The sequence below is a fragment of the Haemaphysalis longicornis genome, unplaced genomic scaffold (assembly GCF_048455015.1).
Source record: "Haemaphysalis longicornis isolate Haplotype H1 unplaced genomic scaffold, Haemaphysalis longicornis Haplotype H1 scaffold_1, whole genome shotgun sequence".
NCBI classification, from domain to species: Eukaryota; Metazoa; Arthropoda; class Arachnida; order Ixodida; family Ixodidae; genus Haemaphysalis; species Haemaphysalis longicornis.
This window is the reverse complement of record NW_027526203.1, coordinates 209,637,551-209,657,763: the sequence shown is the minus strand read 5'-3', so window position 1 is coordinate 209,657,763 and position 20,213 is coordinate 209,637,551. Positions and strand designations below refer to the sequence as shown.

The 20,213-nt window shown below is 50.0% G+C and overlaps 1 protein-coding gene across 2 annotated transcripts in view; it reads left to right on the top strand.

The window, feature by feature from the left end:
• The first annotated feature begins 1,156 nt into the window (after positions 1-1,156).
• LOC144141399 (uncharacterized) overlaps positions 1,157-20,213 on the top strand; it is a 142,629-nt gene continuing 123,572 nt past the window's right edge. Inside the window, exon 1 of one of the 2 annotated variants that reach the window (XM_077672973.1) lies at positions 1,157-1,288. The gene's annotated coding sequence lies outside the window, so the exon portion shown is untranslated. The remainder of the gene's footprint in view (positions 1,289-20,213) is intronic. The other variant, XM_077672981.1, reaches the window with a different exon arrangement.

Sequence of the window (20,213 nt, the reverse complement as noted above, 5' to 3'; positions counted from 1 at the left end):
TCTGTTGTAACGTCAGGTGGGTTATTTGAACACAAATATGGTCCTCAACATGCACACAATTTTAATGCGGCACTCCTGTTTCGGTTTGCTCACATGACTTCAACCGATTAAAAAATTAATCGCAACTAAAGCATATATCAGAAAGTTGGTCGATCAATCGCCCACCCTTAATACGCAGTCCATTCAAAAGCAGCACATAACATTCAACGAGCCGCAATTTGTGCCTTTCGTAATTTGCACTGGGAACAAAAATTAGAATTTGCACAATATGCTGCAAACACCTCAAGCGCAGGAATGTAAAAGGGATCACGAGCACTTTCCTTTCAGTGGGTGTGTTGGCCACACGCGTGAAACTGGGATCACGTCCGACAAAGCATGTTGTGAGCCGCCGTGTGCTATTTCTCTCGTTTCCCCTGCCAGTGGCAGTAATGAACTTAATTGCTGTTTGTGGAAATAGCTCTCGACATACTTCTAGCGGTCCTTGAGCGATTGCTGTGGGTTGCATTTTGAACTAATTCGAGCGGCAGCGGCGATTTCGTCATAAAGATGGGCCAACTTTGATATAACGTAGATTAATTAAAAACGGGCCTCAAGTGGTGATCGGGGGATATAGTCTGCGGGAGCTTTGTTCGCAAGTGAGCAATGACATGTGCCCCTTTTTGAGGGCTTGCGTATGAACTTCTGGTTGTTAGTTCCGATCACCTCTTCAGCCTTTAACACGCCGTGTCGGCGCCAGGGCACTTTGTACATTTCACCTTTCCGTCTAGATGTAAAGTTGTTTCTGCTTTTTTTTTTAATCGGCAAAACTATCATTTTCCCTTGTAAAAATATGGTTATCCTCGCGACCGGAATTTAACAAGAAACACTGTCCAGAGTCATGCAGAAACATCTGTACGCACTGACTTCGAGCTTTTGTAGTCGTTGTAGGGATAAAAGGAACAAACGGCCACGCAGCCTGCCCTGCCAGGTCAATAAAAGCCAGCCGTACTTGAGTACGCCGCTGGGCGCACGAGCACCGTGGCAGCATCGCCCGCAGCGCAGCCCAGGCGATGCCGGGACGGCCCAGCCCTCGAGCGTGGCTGGCATACGGGACTGATAAGGAAAGGTATAACGTAGCTACAACGATAAGCAAGACAGATAAACAACGCGCGCGGGACCAAAATATGCTGTCGTTCTCTACGCTTTCATTGTTTGGGTTGGCGAACGAAGGAGTGGAGTTTCTCATCCTGCGAGCTTGGTGCGCAACGTTTTTTTTACGGATACTGCCCTATCAGGTGAAACTCTAACGGTGCGTAGATAGATTTCCTCTGTTTTTGAGTCATCATGTGCGTGCGTAGCCTTGTAGGTAACGGTGGTATGGTCGTCGATCTCTACGATTTTGGCAGACAAGCAAGGAGATTACTTTCTTAGACCAAATGAAAGTAGTCTCCAGCTTTCGAAAGGCTGATTTTCAAACCTTTGAGCATTTCTTCTCCCTACTTGTTCTACTGTGGAACAAGAATAACTTGCTTTAGCTGTAGGGCGACGGGTACGATAATCGCACATTCTGGTTGCGCTCGGCGCTATGCTTTGGTCAGCACTGTAGGACACCAGATTATATCGCAGAAAAATAATCCCTAATAAAGTTAATGCGCTTATCTGAGTACAATTTTTCCTGCTAGCACAATGTTCTCTTGCCGACCATGTGACGGAATGTAGGAAGGGAGGGGGGAGCGTACTGTTAGAGGTCGCGACAGTAGTGAGGATTGTCTTGCGCAATAATTCGATACTAATTATTTGTTCTCTTCAATAGTTGGCACTTCAAATATTGTGTAGTTGATGTAAAAAAATGCATCTTTTCGTGTTTCTTACTGAGCAAGTACGACTGTTTAGTTCACTATAGGGCCCCATGCGTCATCTAAAAATACTAAATGTAATGTGATATGCTAAGTTTTTAACACGTTGAAGGTCCCGGTGTGGTGCAAGTAATATGTAGCTTACACGGCACGCTTCCTAGACCAGATGTAGCTTCGGCGCGTAAAACGAATGAAAAAACCCAACTTACTGTAGCAGTATTAACTAGAAAACAGTACACCGTCGTAATCAGCGTTGCAAAGGAAAAGCGCAAACTTAATTTGTCTTCTCATGTAATATGACCTGACGGCACTAGGCAATACTACTACTACTACTACTACTACTACTAGTACTACTGCTACTACTATTACTACTACCACTACTAGTGATAGTTATAAGGGCGTATGGAACATTGTTAGATTTTGTTGCTAAAAATAGGGATTTTTGGAAAAGCCATATATACATTCACATTTCCAACATTTTACCTAAAAGATTATATTATAATTCTCAAACATTCAGGTCCAAGGTTGCCTTCACTCCAGAGTAAGAAACGAATATGATGTGGGTTTGTTGAAGTTGATCTTCTTGTATAAGATGCTTGTGACCGTGGTATGTGAGGGATATCTGCTTAGCTTCAGGGCAGTTTTCACATGCATGCCGCGTTTTTTTCAGCGTCATTTTTAAGGGCAACACGCTTCTTTCTACGGCCTTTGTTAAGCGCTTCTGTTCTCGGGTCTCGTGCAGTTCGTTGATTTGTCCTTTTAAGGCACAGTGAGTGTTTCTAACTCTCTCTCCTTCATTATGGTTCTTTTAATAATGTACGTGCAATCAATCATTCAGTTCTGGAAATAGCTGACTTAACCACTACCCCACGAATACGCCACCCGGAAAAAGCTCTTCTGTACATAAAAAGGTTGGTGAGCCCGTCAAGCTGCTTGAAGCGGCTTTTTTCCCCGCAGTCCTTTCCATGCAGTACGTGATTGGCAAACGGACTAATATCAAGTTTCCAGTTGATCCGCGAAATCGCCCCTCTTTCCGTTCTCGGCATCGTAAACAACTGACGATGGCAACAGATGTCCATGAAGGCCGTTGACGCGTATTTTTGACTGCAGCCGTTCTCTTGTGAACGCTGAAAAACACTTCGCTGTTCAGCCGTATTTAATAGCTGTCCGTGCTTCTCTGGTTCTCTTGTGGCTATCTATGCCTCAACTTTCAGTTCGCACCCGTGCTATCTTGTTAATGATATTCTTGATGCCTCAGTCTCTGCCCCAAGGCAACGAACCCGTTTTTTCAGGGGCGTTATGAAGCAAGCTACGTACACGCACACGCACACACACACACACACACGCACACGCACACGCACACGCACACGCACACGCACACGCACACACACACACACGACACCTAAATGGCGTCTGTTGATTTCTTTCGGCTAGAGAACACATAACGAAGCAACGAGAGTCGCATCGACACAGGCCTGTGCTGATCGGGTCGATTACTCCGCGTCCTAAGTAGGCCTTCGTCCTACTTAGCGTACGCAAGGATTTGCTCGCAACTGCATGCATTCACATGATAGTAAACTATATTTTCAAATGAAGGATAATGGTCTAATGTTTCTTTACGCTGTTTAACAAAAAATTCCCCCGAGTGTGTGCGTGTCAAACACCTTAAGTGCATCCTCATCGTCTATTATTGGAGCGCATGGATATAGTTGGCTTTACCGCAAGCAGCTTCGGAGTACGTCGCCAGTGCCTGCGCAAGTCATCCAGTGGAAGCTTCGCTTGAAAACAATATTTGTCCGTCCGGTCGCACGCCGCGACGCATCGCCACTGTTACCATCAAGCCCCCACGGTCATAATGAAGAGTAGATTAACGGTAATGCAAATGAAAGATAGCATCGGGTTATCGTTCACATCGTACTAGAGAGGAACGAAGCGAATGTGATCAATGGACAGTGAAGCATTATTAGTTCAAATTAAGAGATGAAAGCCGAGTTCATATGGGCGCTCAGTGCGGATAAGTGAAGCAACACCGCGAGCCGGCCTAGTTGGAAATCTATCCATGGCAACGATTGCGCAAAAACAAAGGACAAAGAAGGACAAAGAAGAATAAATGTTGTTTTGTTTGCTCATCACAATCAAACTTCCAGAGATATTGTGGAAGCGTTTTATATTTTTAAGTACAAAAACATGTGTGTAAGTTACCCCTCTGTGGCCTTATTGGACAAAGAAATATCGGTGCTATCTTGTATGTAATGTCCGAAGCCGACAAGTGTTTGCTGTGTGTGCTCTGTGCGCTGTAAAAACTTTTTACGATGATGATGCGCAGTTTTGTAGGTGTATAGTTCTTTTGTTCCAATCAATAAAACTTCAGTCGTTAGAGTGCGCTCATCCTCGTCGTTTTTAAAGGCAAAGCTTTATACCTCTACCCCCCAAGGGTTCTTTCGCGACCGTTGGTGTCAACAAAAAACTCCCGCGAAGAAATAAAAGAATTTACTGGCACCGCCAGAAATCCGACCTAGAACTAAAGCGCAACAAAACGAGAGCCTGTTGTCTTACCGATTTAGCTACGAGCCCAAGCGGAGCCTGGGAAGACAGGTGGTGGACTCCCCAAGCACATCTACGGGTTTAACCCCTGTATTCTCGCTGAATGCCACGTGATAGCATCACGCGACCTCAAGCGCCGCTGTGCGCTCCATCCACGGCACGTCTAGCGGCCCTGTGCGCACCTGGCGTGTGCGCTAGGAGTTACAAAAATTAAAGGAAGCTCACACCAACGCATGGCATCTCACTTCTAGTACGCCAATGTGCTAGAGCCTACGGCCTGCAGTGTTCACGTAAAAAATCACAGCTCCTTCTCGTCCGCCCTCACGCAAAACGACAGGCATGCAGACAAAATAAAGGACTATAAAGTAAAATAAAAGCCCAACCCGTAGCACATACGTATCCCGCCAAACGACATATCGAGAAACACATTCAAATACTCCTTGATGGCCAGGCCATCGCTCCAAGCCCCAGCATCAAGATCCGGGGCCTACATCTCCAGGCCAACATCGAGAGTGACGTATCGTGGCCGCGCCTCAAACACAGCATCAATCAAATCATACTTATGATCAGGCGAGTTGCCACCAAGAAGCGAGGCCCCAGACCGATACCTTTCGAATACCTTCCGATACCTTCCGAGGAATCCGATACCTTTCGAATAATTCAAGCTTTTGTCCTGTCGCGAATCACTCACGTCCACCCCCTGTCTTTTTCGGCAAGGTGGACATAAATATGCTTTATATATAATGATTAGAAAGGCAGTCGAGCAGGCCATTGGTCATCACCTGAGTGCGTCCACAGAGAGGCTGGTTAGCACAGGCGTTCACAACACGCTGGAAGAGCTGATAGAGGGCCATCTTGATAACCAGAAGCTCCCAATGAGGAGAACTGCGGCGGGTCACCACATCCTTCACCACGATTGGGCACAACAGAATGTCACTTCGCTTGACGTACTGCCGCACTTTTGGCAACGAACCCTTCGCATGATGAGGGTCGCCTACAAGCATGGGCTCAAACGCTCATCACCACCCTCTGTGGGGATCATGCAGATGTCTACACTGACACCCCCCAACATCGAGGGCAGTAGTACGCCATCACTCTCCAGAACCAATCTCCTTGCGTGTGCCTCACTCAAGACCCAAGACATGATGGCAGCAGAAGACGCAGCCATCGCCTTGGCTCTCACTCAACCAGGGGTTCGGAAGGTAGTAACCGATTCCTAACAAGCCCACCGGAATTACCAATCAGGTTGGGTGTCCCGACATGCACAGCGTGTGCTAAAAATCCACTCCCTAAACGGTTCCATTCAGCTCATCTGGACACCCGCTCACGCTTCCATAGGGGGCAACGAATACACCCACCAGCAAGCCTGCGATTTTACCTCCTGTGCCATTATGGAGCTGCACGAGGACAGTCACCCGCCTGTTTCGTTCAGGGACATAACTCAGCATTATCACCTTCAGAGACAGACCCTGCCTTTGTCTTGCCCTGACCTTCCCAGAGAAAAACAAACTACCCTATGGCACATACAATCCAACTCCTTCCGACACCCGACGCGTCTTCACTTAATGCACCCGAATCGCTACGACGCTGAATGTAAATATTGCTCCTAAGTAGGAACACTCTGCTACATAATCGGGGTGTGTTACTTTACCCCTGAGCACCCTCCTCTCCTTCTGTCAACTACCCAACGAGAGCAATGGGAGATGCTGCTGTCCAGCCCAGGAATCCTGGCAGTAAATATTGCCAGGAATCGAACCTGGAAATAATAGAGTACCAAAGCGAGAGCCCGTGGCCTTACCGACTTAGCTACGAGCCCGCGCGGAGACGGGGAAGGCAGGTGGTGTACGCACCGAGCGCATCTACGGCTTTACCCCCTGCATTCTCGATGAATGTCACGTGATAGCGTCACGCGACCTCTCGCTCCGCTGTGCGCTCCACCCACGGCACGTTTAACGGCCCTGCGCGCGCCTTGCGGGTGTGCTAGAAATTGCAAAAATTAAAAGACGCCCACACCAATGCATAAAATCTCACTTCTAGTACGCAAATGTCCTAAAGCCCGTGGTGTCCAGTGTTCACGTAAAAAATCACAGCTCCTTGTCGTCCACCCTCACACCAAACGACACATCAAGGAACACATTCAAATACTCCTTGATGGTCAGCACGAATGCTACCCTACGGCTCATGCAATCCGGCTCCTTCCCACTCCCGACGCGTCTTTACTTAATGCACCCGAATCGCCACGACGCTGAATGTAAATATTGCTCAGAAGTAGGAAGACTCCGCCACAGATTCGGGGTGTGCGACTTTAGCCCTGAGCACCCTCCTCTCTTGCCGGCAACTACCCAACAAGAGAAATGGGAGATGCTGCTGTCCAGCTCCTGTCTGTCTACCCAGCTTCAGTTGTTGGACAGAAAACAGGTGGCGCGGACTGCATGTTGGCTCTAATGCAGAAAGAACCACTCCCCCGGGCCGCACTCTGGGCCTTTCAGAAATCTGAATAGAAGAACTTCCTCCTCCACCTCCTGCTTATCCTCCTGCTTCTTCTTCTCGTCCTCCTCCACCGTCTCGACCACGGATCTCGTCACCTCCGTCCGCGGCGACAGGGATGGAGAAGTGAGATCGTCTAACGCCGGGTTTGAACTTCCTTTAATTTTATAAAAAAAAAAGTTTCCACTTATGTGCTACACCAATACAACTTAACCAACCACCGTTTATGCATTCTCATTGATTTAACCTTACCAAGAATATCCTTTTGAAATAATAAAGGGTGGGGCTAAGTGCATTCCACTTCTCTCTGGTTTCACTATTTGTAGAGTGTCGTGACTGAATTTAAGGGACGTCGCATGGTTAATCGTTCTGGGTGCCGTTTACAGCTTTGCTTTCCAACCAAATTCACAGCGTGGAATTTTTCTCTTTGTCCTTTTTTGTTTTTGCGCAATCGGCAACCGGTGGACGACGAGGGTATATCGAAAGACGAGACTGGAAGTAGTGTAAAGACCGTTCTACGTGGTGCGAATTTCGCCTGCGAATTCGCAGCTGCGAAGCCGCTCTGGCAGCAAAACGATCTTTTTTCCTTTGTTCGCTGCTGCGACAAATTGCCAAATGCCAAGCGGCGTTCACAGGAGAAGTTCGAGTGTTCCAAACATTTGGCAGTTTGCCATGGCAACGAGTATAGATCGTTTTGCCGCACAAGCGGCGCCGCAGCTGCGATTTCGCAGGCGTAATTCGCACCATGATAACTTGATCGGAGGCAAAGAATGTATTTGGACAGCGCAGCACAAGAACGGTTGGAATGCTGTTGGAGAGGCCTTCGTCCTGCGGTGAACATACATAAGCTGATGCTGTAGGTCACTGCCATGGTGGTAATGCGTCAGAAATATCCTCCTCGTTTGCTATGCCGTTAATGTATTAATTTCTTTGAAAGGGGCATTTACTTCGAATTTTTTATTCTTGTTTGGTTTCATTCTATATGATCATTGTCGAACCAAAAACGTAAATCAAGGGCGGCAATAGTCGCATGGCTATAGGCGGAAATCACTTATCAGTAGCTGTGAAATCATGCAGGAAATGGGATAAAGCTTTACGTACAAATTGAAAAAGATTATTGGTGTGACGCGTTGGTAGCTATGAAACAGCCAAGTCATTATTTTGCATAAATGGAAAGAAAAACATTTTGTAATTTGTTAGTTTGAGAAAATAAGCTCCAGGTGAGAGTTCTTAACTCCTTATCTTGTCAACAAGAAGTCACGGAGCCTCTAACTGCGCAATAGGCCAATGCAGACAAATGACATACGGCTAGACGGCTAACACCTCCATCGGTCAGGCAGGGGACGCAGGGTGCAAAGAGCCACCCCGTAAAGCAACTAAGTGCCGTAGGAAATTGCACTGGAAGGGAAGTGCTTAGCATTCTTTTTTTCGTATTCGTGCGCGCACGTACGACGGAGGCCTCGAATGTGACGGCGTCCACAGAAGAGGTTACTGATAGCGTATCTTCATTGCCACAAAACGATGCCGCAGTCACGCTGGCAACGCGTTGCCCGCGCGATTGCGGCATGGCAGCGCGATTGCGGCATCCAACCCCGTGTACATCGGTCTACGTGAGGCGCCTTCCCTGGAGTCGTCCTTGCCTTTCGGCGTGGAATGGGAATAAAAACTGCGGTGGGGACACATGTGCCGCCACACTATGTTGCCGCACTGCACTCCACGAGGAACTTGGGCAAGAAAAAAATAGTGTTTTTTTTTCGTGTATTTTTATATCCCGTATACTGTGAGTGGCCCGAAGCTGCGTACCTGGCTCCAAAAATAAAAAAAAGCCGAAATGTTATCAATACTATAAATAACATCTGCACAAACTTTTCGGCCGCCTAGCTAGATAGTTCCATAGGGTAGTCATAAATGTAGCATGGGATCTGTAATATTGGTAGTTAATTTTGAGTCAAGTCGGCAGCGACATCAAACTGGGGAAAACGCCTATAACAAAATATGCAGGAACACTTAGGAAAGAACGGACGAGACAGGGGCTGGACAGTGGTACCGTACGTTTCGTTCCTTTGAGTCTAATTTCTTCTGCAGATAACCACTGCCTGTATTGCGCGCTTCTTTTTGTGCTGCTCCTAACTGTATTGCACTGCGTCTTTTTTGGCCATGTTTCACAATCTTGGCCAGCTTCAGGCATTTCGAGGCAGTCGTAACTCTTAGTGAAAACGAGGTCAGCTTCTACTAGCTATTCGCTTTTTTCAGCGACGCCTGTGACGCCGCGCGTAATTCGTCCGAAGCCGGGAGACGGTGGTCGGCGGACCGGTCGCTCCGGCGGAGGCGGCCGGCGGCATCTGTGCGGCCTGAAAACAGTAATCGCAAGGATATTAATCGCCAATACCGTATAAATAATCGGAAAATATAGGCTGATTGAGCGTTCATATTTTCTCAACTTTTTTAAGCTATAGAAGCTGCGGGTAAATGAAAGAGTTTTGGGCCTCATTGGTGTCTGCTGAGGAGAAAAACGAGTCTTTGGACCCACCCGTGTGTACGTGGTGCTTAAATTATTCTTTACTGAATTACGGCTGCCGCATTTAAAAGTACTTTGCTGTGAGGGCACCAATCTTGTCGGCTTTTTGTGTAACCTTGTGACCGACGTTGTCAGTTACATTTGCTGCCGCATAATGTGTCAACCTATCTTCGCTTATGTGTTGTTAATTGGCTCAATTACACTGCTTTCAAACATATAAGCAAACATATAAGCAGCAGACGTATAACATATGTGAAACATGTAAGCAGCAGAGGCTGTCCAGTCCGCTTGCTTTTATTTTCAATAAGGAAACAAATGAAAACTTTTTGCACGCGAAGGCGAGAAGCAAATGTGGGATGCGTTTATCGATTAATGAGAGAATAAATAAACAGTTATATTCAAGAAAGATGTTTTAACAATAATTTTGGGTCTGGTAGTTCAGATGCGAGCTCTTGCATGCATTTGGTATGTATGTATGTATGTATGTATTTATTGCAAAAAAACAAGAAAGGAAGGTCCACCAACAGGCGTAACTTGTCTCGCCTAGGGGCGGACACCGGAACGCCTGCTGGTGTGGGGGAGGTGGGATAGGGAGGAAAGAGTACATAGGAATAGGGGGATAGGGTAGAGGGCTAACATAAAAAATTGCCCCCACCTCCCCGAAGGGAATCGTGAGGAAGTGCGAATGCATTTCTTGCGCCGAGAGTACACGGCGTTGTAATTCTGCCATCGCCTTGTGAGGCGCAGTACCGGCGAGGGGGAGCTGTCAGGCGAGGGGAGAGGCGCGCGCCGAGGGTGAGTGCAAACCTAACGGGGGGAGAGGCGCGCCAGCTGCAGAGCATGTGACGTCACGGCGCGAGGAGAGGGGGAGCAGATGCAAAGGCGCCAGCGCGCGGTCACGTGGGAGTGTGACGTCACGGCGCGAGGAGCGGTGCGGGAGCCGGCGCGGGCGCGCGCAGCCACGGCGCGGGAGGCGGAGCGCGCGCGGGTCACGTGGGGTGTGACGTGGGGTGTCGCTGCAGCAGCGGGCCGCCCCCCTCGGCGCGCCGCAGCCGGTCAATTTGGCCAAGCGCCCGCCGGTCAGCCGTCATCTCGAGGGTCCACGCCCCCGCCTCGGCCAGCGTCTTCTCGCACGACGAGCTCTGGGGCAGGCCGAGGCAAGCGCGGACCCCCTTGCGGTGATCCCTTTCCAGCTGCCGCCAGGTCGGTTTCCGCAGGCTCACCAGCGGCAGCGCATACATGAGGAGACCCACAGCGGAGGCGTTGTACAGCCGGAGAGCCGTCCGCTGTGAGCAACCCCTGTCCCGGGCCACCATCTTGTGCACCGCCGTGGTGGCCAGCTGCGCCCTGGCTCGGAGCTCCTTGGCTGCCTGCCGGAAGTTGAGCCGGTGGTCCAGGGTGAGTCCCAGGTAGCGCACCCTGGTCTTCCACTGGAGCTCCTCACCATCGATGGTCAGGCGCCGGGTCCGTGCACGGGCGGCGGCGTCTGGATGCACCAGCATGGCGTCTGTCTTTGACGCCGACAGCTGTAGGCCGACGCCCGCCAGCTTGGCCCGGACTGCATCCATGGCCGCCTGCAGCTGCCGCACAATGGCTCGGCCCTGACCCTTGGGCCCCAGCACCCACAGGGCGATGTCGTCGGCGTACACCGAAATGTACACTCGGTGGCCCCCTCCTCTGGGCAGGCAGCCTGGCAGGGCGGCCATCACCAGGTTGAAGAGGAAGGGGCTGATGACGGAGCCCTGTGGGGTGCCCACGTCCACCGGCTGGGGTGCCGACAGGGCGTCTCCCACCTGCACCTACGCCGTGCGGCCCGTCAGGAACGCCTCGACAAAGCCCCGCAGCTTGCCCCCAATGCCAGCCTCCTCCATGGCCAGGGAGATGGCACGACGCTGCAGGTTGTCGAAGGCGTCCTTCACGTCCAGCAGCACCAAGGCCGCCACCTGCTTGGAGGCCATGGCGTGTTCAAGGGCCGCCACGACGTCGGCGATGGAGTCGGTGGCTGCCCGGTGCCTCCGGAAGCCCGTTAGCTGCTCGGGGATGGCCTCTTCCTCCGCTGCGATGGCCTCCATCCTCCTCAGTGCCACCCGTTCGAGCACCTTGCAGCCACAGGATGTGAGGGCCACAGGCCGGTACGCCGTGACTGCCACAAGGCCCTTGCCTGGCTTTGGGATGGGCCGCAAGATGGCTAGCAGCCACTCTGGTGGCAGCCGGCCCGCGTCCCAAATGACGTTGTAGGCGGCCAGGAGCCGGCCGAACCCCACCTCATCCAGATTGCGCATCATCTGGTAGGTGAGGCCGTCCGCCCCTGGCGCCGACTTACGCTTGCAGCTGCGGAGGGCACTGCAGAGCTCAGTCTCCGTGATAGGGGCGTTGTTGAGGGGGTGAAGTACCTCCCCCGTCTCAACAACGGCAGCAGCGGGCCCTGGTTCCGCCTGGTGTGGCGGCAGGAAGTGTGCAGCGAAGAGGTTGGCCAACTCCGCAAAGCTGGCCTGCTTGCGGATGGCCATGGCAGCCAGGGGGTTGCGGTTTCTCTGGGGCTTCAGGACGGCGTTGAAGGTGCCCCAGAGGCGGTGGCAGCGTGGGTCGGCCTCCGAGCTGACGCATAGCTCGGCCCAGCGCTGCCGGCTCAGGCGGTTGGCGTGACGGCGGCAAGCCGCATCCACTCGCCGGTATGCTGTCCAGTCCGCCCGCTCCCCCGAGCGCTAGGCCTTCCTCTCCGCATGGTTGCGCACCGCCCGCAGCTGCAGCAGCTTCAGGTCCGGCGTGGTGGCCCCCTCTGCTACTGTGCAGCTCTGCGTGGCTTGTCTGGCGCAGAAAACGAGGCCCCGGAACAGCTCGGCTCCTTCCCCCAGGTCCTGCTCGGCAAGGCGGCGCCGGAACAGGTCCCAGTGGGTGACGTGGTGCAGTGCGGCTCGCTTGGCTGTCCTGTCGGGTGGTGCGATGTGCAGCGGGTAATGGTCGGATCCCCACGTGCTGGGCTCCCTCCTCCACGTGGCCTCAACCCCGGCTGACACTAGGGTGAGATCAATGGCGGTGGCTGCGCAATTGCCCCGCCGGAAGGTGCTCTCACCAGTGTTCAGCACGGACAGGTTGAGGCGCAGCATGGCGTCCCAGAGATGCTTTCCGCGAGCGTCTATCCGGCCATCTCCCCAGGCAGTGTGGTGTGCGTTGAAGTCACCACAGAGGAGATGGCGGACTGCACACAGGGACACCAGCCGATCCAGGAGGCACGCGTCCCAAGGCCGTCCAGGGCGCACGTACACACTGCACACTGTAAAGTCTGCACCACCCGCACTGAGCCGCAACGTCACTGCCGCGCACTCTTGCACCACTGTCGTCACCGCACTAATATCCAGCTCTGCGTGCTGCACATCGTTCCTCACAAACAGTGAGGCACGCGAGGTTCCTGGGGGGTGGGACGGGTCGCCACACACCACCTCCGAGCACTGGGCACTGTCACACGCCGTAGGGCTGTGATAGCCGGTGTAGCCCGGCAGGCGAGTCCCCCCCGAGCCGTCCCTTCCCACTCGCACATAGCTCTCCTGTAGAGCCACGACATGGGGCTCGTGCTGCAGCAGAAACGTACTCAGCTCCGCACGACGCGGTCGCAGCGAGTTGACGTTCCACTGCAGCACTGTAGGCACCAGGGGCTGTGTGCGGCGGCTCCTAGCCATGGCGGGGCTCGGGGTGTGGCTGTTCTTGTGAGGCCGGCTGCTTGCACAAGCTCTTCCGTCCTCGTTTCGACCACACAGGGGCCACCGGGCTGCTGGGCTGTCGCTGGGCTGTGTGCTGCTGCCGCTCCGTCCCGGATGCAACACTGCTGCTGCCTGGATGCTGGCGCATCGTAACGGGTGCGACAGGGGGCGGCTGGGGCTGCGTGGCCGCTCGCAGGGCTGCACGGACGCCTATGCGAGAGGCAGGCGCCGTTTTTGTTTTGGTAATATGCATTCACGCATTTAAAAATCTTACCCGCATTCAAATCAACATAACGTAATTTCAGCCAGGAGATTTCTGCTAAATGAATTGTCACAAGCCAAAAGTGCACCTGTAAAGTACTACCTATATTTTCATGTACGCGTCAATATCACACGCCGCTGTATGCTACATGCACGCATAAATACGTAGTCTTGTAATTTTTTTTTCATCTAATGCTAACCCTTTCGTTTGTATACCACTTGATACGGCTTAATGGGAGCCTCGTCTTTGCGGTTTTACTACACCCAGGCAAAACACCGCAATACGCACATATCGCCCGCGGATGGTGCGCATGAGCTTTTGCTTAGTATGCACGGTATGCACACGGGGAAAAAATGAACACGCCTAATGTAAGGCGTACACTGAGTTGACGCACGCTGCAATAATCTCGCAAAATTTAGCGCTGCACATTCCGTAGCAGGTTGTTTGCCCAGTGAGGTGACGTTGTTCTCAAACCACTGCAGTGCGGCCTGAGCCATGCACAGCGGATTGCCTGGCACGCAGCGCTTTTTACACCGCAGCAGACACCCTCAAATGAATCCAATGTTGTCTCGCAGTCAGCAACGTATACTTGCGTTTAAATTTTAAGAAAGTAGTGGTTTCAAGCGGAACTATGGGCTTTCAGGCTGCTACTCCTGCTGGCACGCATGTTGCTACGGGGGCCCGATCACCGTCTCGTCCGCCATTGCCGTTTTCCGCAGTGCCACCTGTAGGGGCCGGAAAGAGCGGATAAGAAAAAAAGCACCTGGGTTAAAAGGTTCACTTGATGATAGGGGGCAAGTGTTAGTGTTTCTTGGAGTATCTCGTGAGACTACTGTTTAAGTCTCTACTCCCTGCGTCCTGATACATTTGGAGAAAAAACACACGGGTTTTTAATTTTGTAAAAGTGGTAGCGTTCCCGCTCCAGATGACATCGAATATTGAATGCATGATCCATCAAGCCATTTAGATACAGTTCTGAAACGTTCGATAATTGATGGTGTGGTTCACAAGTTTATCATGCAGGGAAAATAGATAAGTTACCGTCAAGATGATTGTTTGATTCCGCATTTAACAGTCGTTACATACGACATAGAGCTCGAAGTCCAACGCAACTAAATTTCAAGAAAGTAAACACTGTGGTATCTTAAGGAGGTAGCAATAACAAAGAGGATCACAATGCAACATTGATTCTTGTTTCCTATATTGTTCTGTCAATTGCTGATACGAATATTGAAGTAGTGGGCCATGGGGCAAAATGTGTAGAGCTATGCTTTTTGCAACAACTCAAATCCCAAATAAAGCCTGCGAGAAGCAGTGTTCACGCATAGAGAAATAAAAAAAAAGCGGGTTTCACGTAGGAGTGGGAATAAATGTAACCCGAAGCCTTCGTCGTCTGATACCTTGGTTGGAGTGAACTGGCGTGCGACATTTTATTTTTTTAGTGCTATTGGGCTTGGTGTAGTTGCTGATTGCTCAGAATGGTGAGGCGTGGCGAGTGCATCGAGAAATACGAGACGTAAAAAAAATAAAAAAAATGCCCAAAGTTTCAATATCCCTGGCGAAGAGACTACTACCATCAAGCGCAAAAACATGACCCACGCAGATACTGTGGTTTTCCTGCCAACCGTCGCCCCCCCCCCCCCTTCCCCTCATGCCGCTGCCTAGAGGTGGTGCGAGGAACCGAGCGTTAACTATGTAATCTCGTGTAACTTCGCCAGACCCCCCTCGCGAGTCACGCTTATGTATGTATGTGCAGGGTGGTGCGACGATAATTGGAAAACTTTAAAAATTTTTCCTGGGGGAACCGCCGCTCTGTTCGCGCTCAAACTTCAAGCGAAGGTCGCATTTTGTGGTCTATTTTGTTTGACACCATGAACAATGACGGTATTTACCTGGTTATTCTGATAATAAATAACAATGATTCTCGCCTTTGGGAAAATGGCGGCTGATTTGGACGTGCGAGCCAGCGCACGTTTATTTATTTATTCATTTACAAGCACCCTCAGGGCCGAAGCATTATAGAGGGGAGTGGTAAGTACAAGGAAAAATATTAATAATAAAAACGGTGAGCAGTGAAAAATACATGTACATTTCAAGTAGGCTCAAAAACAATAACATTCAACATCGAAGAGGATTTACACAGCGCTAGTCCAAAAAATACAACAGGGGGAATTCGCAAAAAAAAAATTCACAGCATATCCACGGGGTGAATGATGATGAGTGGGCGAAGCTCCTGAGGGGAAATCATCGGTAAAACCGTGACTCTTCAGTGAAAGTTCGCCCACTACATCTGTGTCCGAACGTAACGTCTAGAAAGTCTCGCTTAAACCGCGCGTCGGCACCTTGGGGCTGAGCTCGCCTGATGCGTTTTGCAGACGCCTCACGAGCTCTCACTGCATCGGGGTCTGCCTGCCGATACGCGCGCTGTCTCGCCGCTTCCCGTTCTCTGACGTTTTGGAGATCGTCTTCGCGCCGCAGCCGTGCCGCTTCGCGTACGGCAGGGTCCTCGCGCCGTTGCCGTGACGCTTGGGCCTCTCGTTCTCGAACGCTGGGATCTTGGTGGCGGCGTCGCGCAGCTTCACGGAGCGCTTCTGCCTCGCGGGCTCGCACATCTGCAGCCTTATCCATCGGGCGACTCCGAGCGCGCGCCAACAGCGAATGCATTTTATTACAACGCTCCCCGCCATCTAGTAAACAATCCAAGAACTAAACTAGAGGTAGCCACGCCATCTAGTAAACAATCCAAGCGCATCTTTTCATCATATACAAGTACCGCCATCTAGTAAACAATCCAAGAACTACACTAGAGGTAGCCACGCCATCTAGTAAACAATCCAAGAACTAAACTAGAGGTGGCTACATACATACGTCGAGGATGGACAGACCCACGCCCTAAGGAGCTTCGCCCCTAATAAACGTTATACAAGGCTAGGGGTTTCAATTTCGCTGGTGATAGCAGACCTGAGATTATTAACGTTATCCTTGCGTTATCTATAGCAGCTGTGGTGGCGGGAAGGCGGTTCCAGTCAGTTGAAGTCCGTGGAAGAAATGAAGCAACGTAAAAACGAGAGTGACACGAGGGGACAGCAACTTTGTGCGCATGGTCAAGTCGTTCAGACACGTAGACGGGGGCATCAATGAATTCTGTTTTCAAGAGCGGGTGATGGTAAATTTTGTGGAAGAGACACAGGCGTGAAAATTTTCTACGGTGTGCTAAGGTTTGTACATTAAGTGTTGATTTCATCGAACTTATGCTGGCAGCTCTAGTGTAGTTGCAAAGAATGAAATGGGTAGAATTGTTTTGAACCATTTCCAATTTATGAATAAAAAAAGCGGGGTCAGGATCCCAGATTGAGGCAGCATATTCAAGTTTTGACCTTATAAGCGTTTTGTACAAAAGAAGTTTTATGGATGATGGGACTTGGGAAAAATTATGTCTTATAAAGCCCGAAGTACGGTTAGCATTAGCGGTAATGTGATCGATGTGCGTATCCCACTTCAAATTATTAGTGATATGGACTCCTAGATATTTATATGACGCGACTGGTTCTAATGGCATCCCTTTAACAAAGTACATAGGAGTTAGCGTTGAAGTACGAGTTATTCTCATTGCCTTGCATTTAGAAATGTTGAGTTCCATTCGCCAGTTACCACACAATGTAGCTATATTATCTAGGTCTGCCTGCAGGGTAGTTACATCGGCGCCATTTTTAATTTCACAAAATACAACACAATCATCAGCAAACAGATGAATAGGGGATGAGGCACAATTAGGAAGGTCGTTAATAGATATCAAAAATAATAACGGGCCTAAAACTGAACCCTGTGGTACTCCAGATGTTAATACTCCAGGGGAAGAGTTGAAATTATTAGCTGAAACAAATTGGTGCCGGTTAATAGCAAAACATTCAATCCATTTGAGTAAACTAGTATCGAGGTTTAGGCTACGGAGCTTTAACATTAGTAAACGGTGACATACCTTGTCAAATGCCTTCGACAAGTCCCAAAATATGCAATCTGCGGATGAACGCGCGTCAAGAATAACATAAATTTTCTGGGTGAATGATAAGAGTTGCGTTTCACAGGAATGGTGTTTACGAAAGCCATGTTGAGCGGGATAAAAGAAAGAATTGGATTCGAGAAATCGGACAAGGTTAGAGTAAATGATGTGTTCGAAAATTTTACAGGGGATGCTGGTGAGCGATATCGGACGATAGTTGCTAGGTGATACAATACTATCGGATTTAAACACTGGAACCACCTTAGCCATCTTCCACTCAAAAGGCAATAATCCTGATTCTAAGCATTGTTGAAAGAGCTTAGCAAGGAATATCGAAGAGTACTGGCATGTGCTTTTTAAAAACTTCACATTGATTTCGTCAATGCCAGCAGAAGAATACATTTTCAAAGAATTAATTATGTGCACAATGCCTGCTGGGTCTATCAAGAGGGGCAACGTAGGAGAGTATTCGTAAACGGGAATTTCTGGAAGTTGATAGGCATCAGTAAAAGTGGAGTGAGAGAAATTGTTTATGAAAGTTAAATTTAAAGGAGCCATGAAGAGAAAACACAAGTTTGGTTCATTCAAAAGATTGCCTCGTTAGAATCATACTGACACCACTTTTAACGTAAACTTCGCTCAAATAAGCTACATACTTAGGAAAAACGGGAATGGTCATGCGACCCACCAGCTCATTTCCCGCAACAGAACCTATGATGTCACATGAGCTAAACTCTGCGATTGGCAGAGGCTGGCAGAAGCAGGCGCAAATTAGGTAGAGCTTACAAACTAGACGAAAGAGCGATTTGCGCTTAAATTTAGGGCACATTCTTTACAAAGCAATAAGAATGATAGGACAAACAGTGGAAGTTACGAAAGCACATGTAAACATAGAAGTACTGATGCGTTCTGCTGTTCGTACTGCGCACAGCATGCTTGGTTTATCTGCACAGCACTACGAGGCTTGGGGTTGTCTCAGATGACACTGGCCGATTGACGCAAGCAACGGTGTCTTACGTGACCCCATTTGTCGAGCGAGCACTGTTTCAGGGAACGAATATTTCCTCCCAGAACAAAAACAAGCCAGGTTTAAATGCGGGCAAAAACAAACCAAACGCTTGCCACGGTATGGTGGCGCCATCTAGGTTACGGAACGTAAAGAAACGCGGGAACAAACCAACACCGCTGTACAGGGTGGAGACAACCTTTGAACGGCCCGTGCCGCCGCAATTGGGCCAACGGGCTCAACGCGTTATTCTTTTCGTTTCCCACGAGACCTAGCAACGCGAAACAGACAATATGATTCAAACTTCTTCAGTAAACCGCGTTGCGGCGATACTTTTAGCGCGGTTTTGACACAATGACTTGCTTCGGCGGCGAGCGAGCAACCGAAAATGGCGGCGCCAGCGTATACGTGTCTCTACCCTGTACGGCGGATGCGTGAATGAAGGTACCCTAGGCTGCAGAGCGGTCGGTTCCTGTGATGTCATTTGGGACCACGAAAACGCACGATTGAGCGGGAAAATCAAAATTCTAACTTAAATTGTTTAATTTCTCAGTGAATAAAGCACCGTTTGTATCCGGACAAGCGCTGGGGGCACTATAAAACACAAGATTTTAAAGCAAAGCTTTTTACCTCTACCCCCCAAGGGTTCTTTCGCGACCGTTGGTGTCACCAGAAAACTCCAGCGAACAAATAAAAGAATTTGCTGGCACCGCCGGGAATCGAACCTGGAACTAATAGACTAACAAAGCGAGAGCCCGTTGTCTTACCAATTTAGCTACGAGCCCACGCGAAGACGGGGAAGACAGGTGGTGTACTCACCAAGCACACCTACGGGTTTACCCCCTGCGTTCTCGCTGAATGCCACGTTAAAGCGTCACGCGACCACTCACGCCCGTCTAGCGGCCCTGTGCGCACCTTGCTCATGTGCTAAGAGTTACAAAAATTAAAGTAAGCTCACACCAATACATGGCATCTCACTTCTAGTACGCCAATGTTCTAAAGCCTGTGGCCTCCAGTGTTCACGTAAATAATCACAGCTCCTTGTCGTTCGCCCTCACGCCAAACATGGGAATACATTCAAATACTCCTTGATGGCCAGGCCATCGCTCCAAGCCCCAGCATCAAGATCCTGGGCCTCAATCTCGAGGCTAACACCAAGAGTGACGTCTCCTTGCAGCGCCTCAAAAACAACATTAATCAAATCATACACATGATCAGGCGAGTTGCCACCAAGAAGCGAGGCCTAAAGGAATCCGGTACATTTCGATTAATTGAAGCTTTTGTCCTCTCGAGAGTTACTTACGTCAACCCCGTGTCTTCTTCTCGACAAGGAAGACATAGAGATGCTTTATATGATGATTAGAAAGGCGGTCGAGCAGGCCATTGGTCTTCTCATGAAATGCGTCCACACAGAGGCTGCTTAGCACGGGACTCCACAACACGGTGGAAGAGCTGATAGAAGGCCATCTTTCTAACCAGAAGGTCCGACTCAGAACTGCGATGGGTAACCGCATGCTTCACCAGATTGGCTGAGCAGCCCAGAATGTCACTCCGCTTGACGTACTCCCAGACTAATGGCGACTAAAACTAAATATGCTTCCTTTGCTTAGAAATATGAACCCCTCACATGACGAGTGTCACCGAAAAGCACGGGCTCAAGCGCTAAACACCACCCTCGGTGGGGATCATGCAGTTATCTACACAGACGCCTCCAAACATCGAGGGCAGCAATACGCCATCATCGTGGCTACCCCCAGAACCAACCTTCTTGCGTGTACCTCGCTTAGGACCCAAGAAATGACGGCAGCAGAAGCGGCAGCCATCACCTTGGCTCTCTCTCAACCAGGGGTTCGGAGGGTAGTC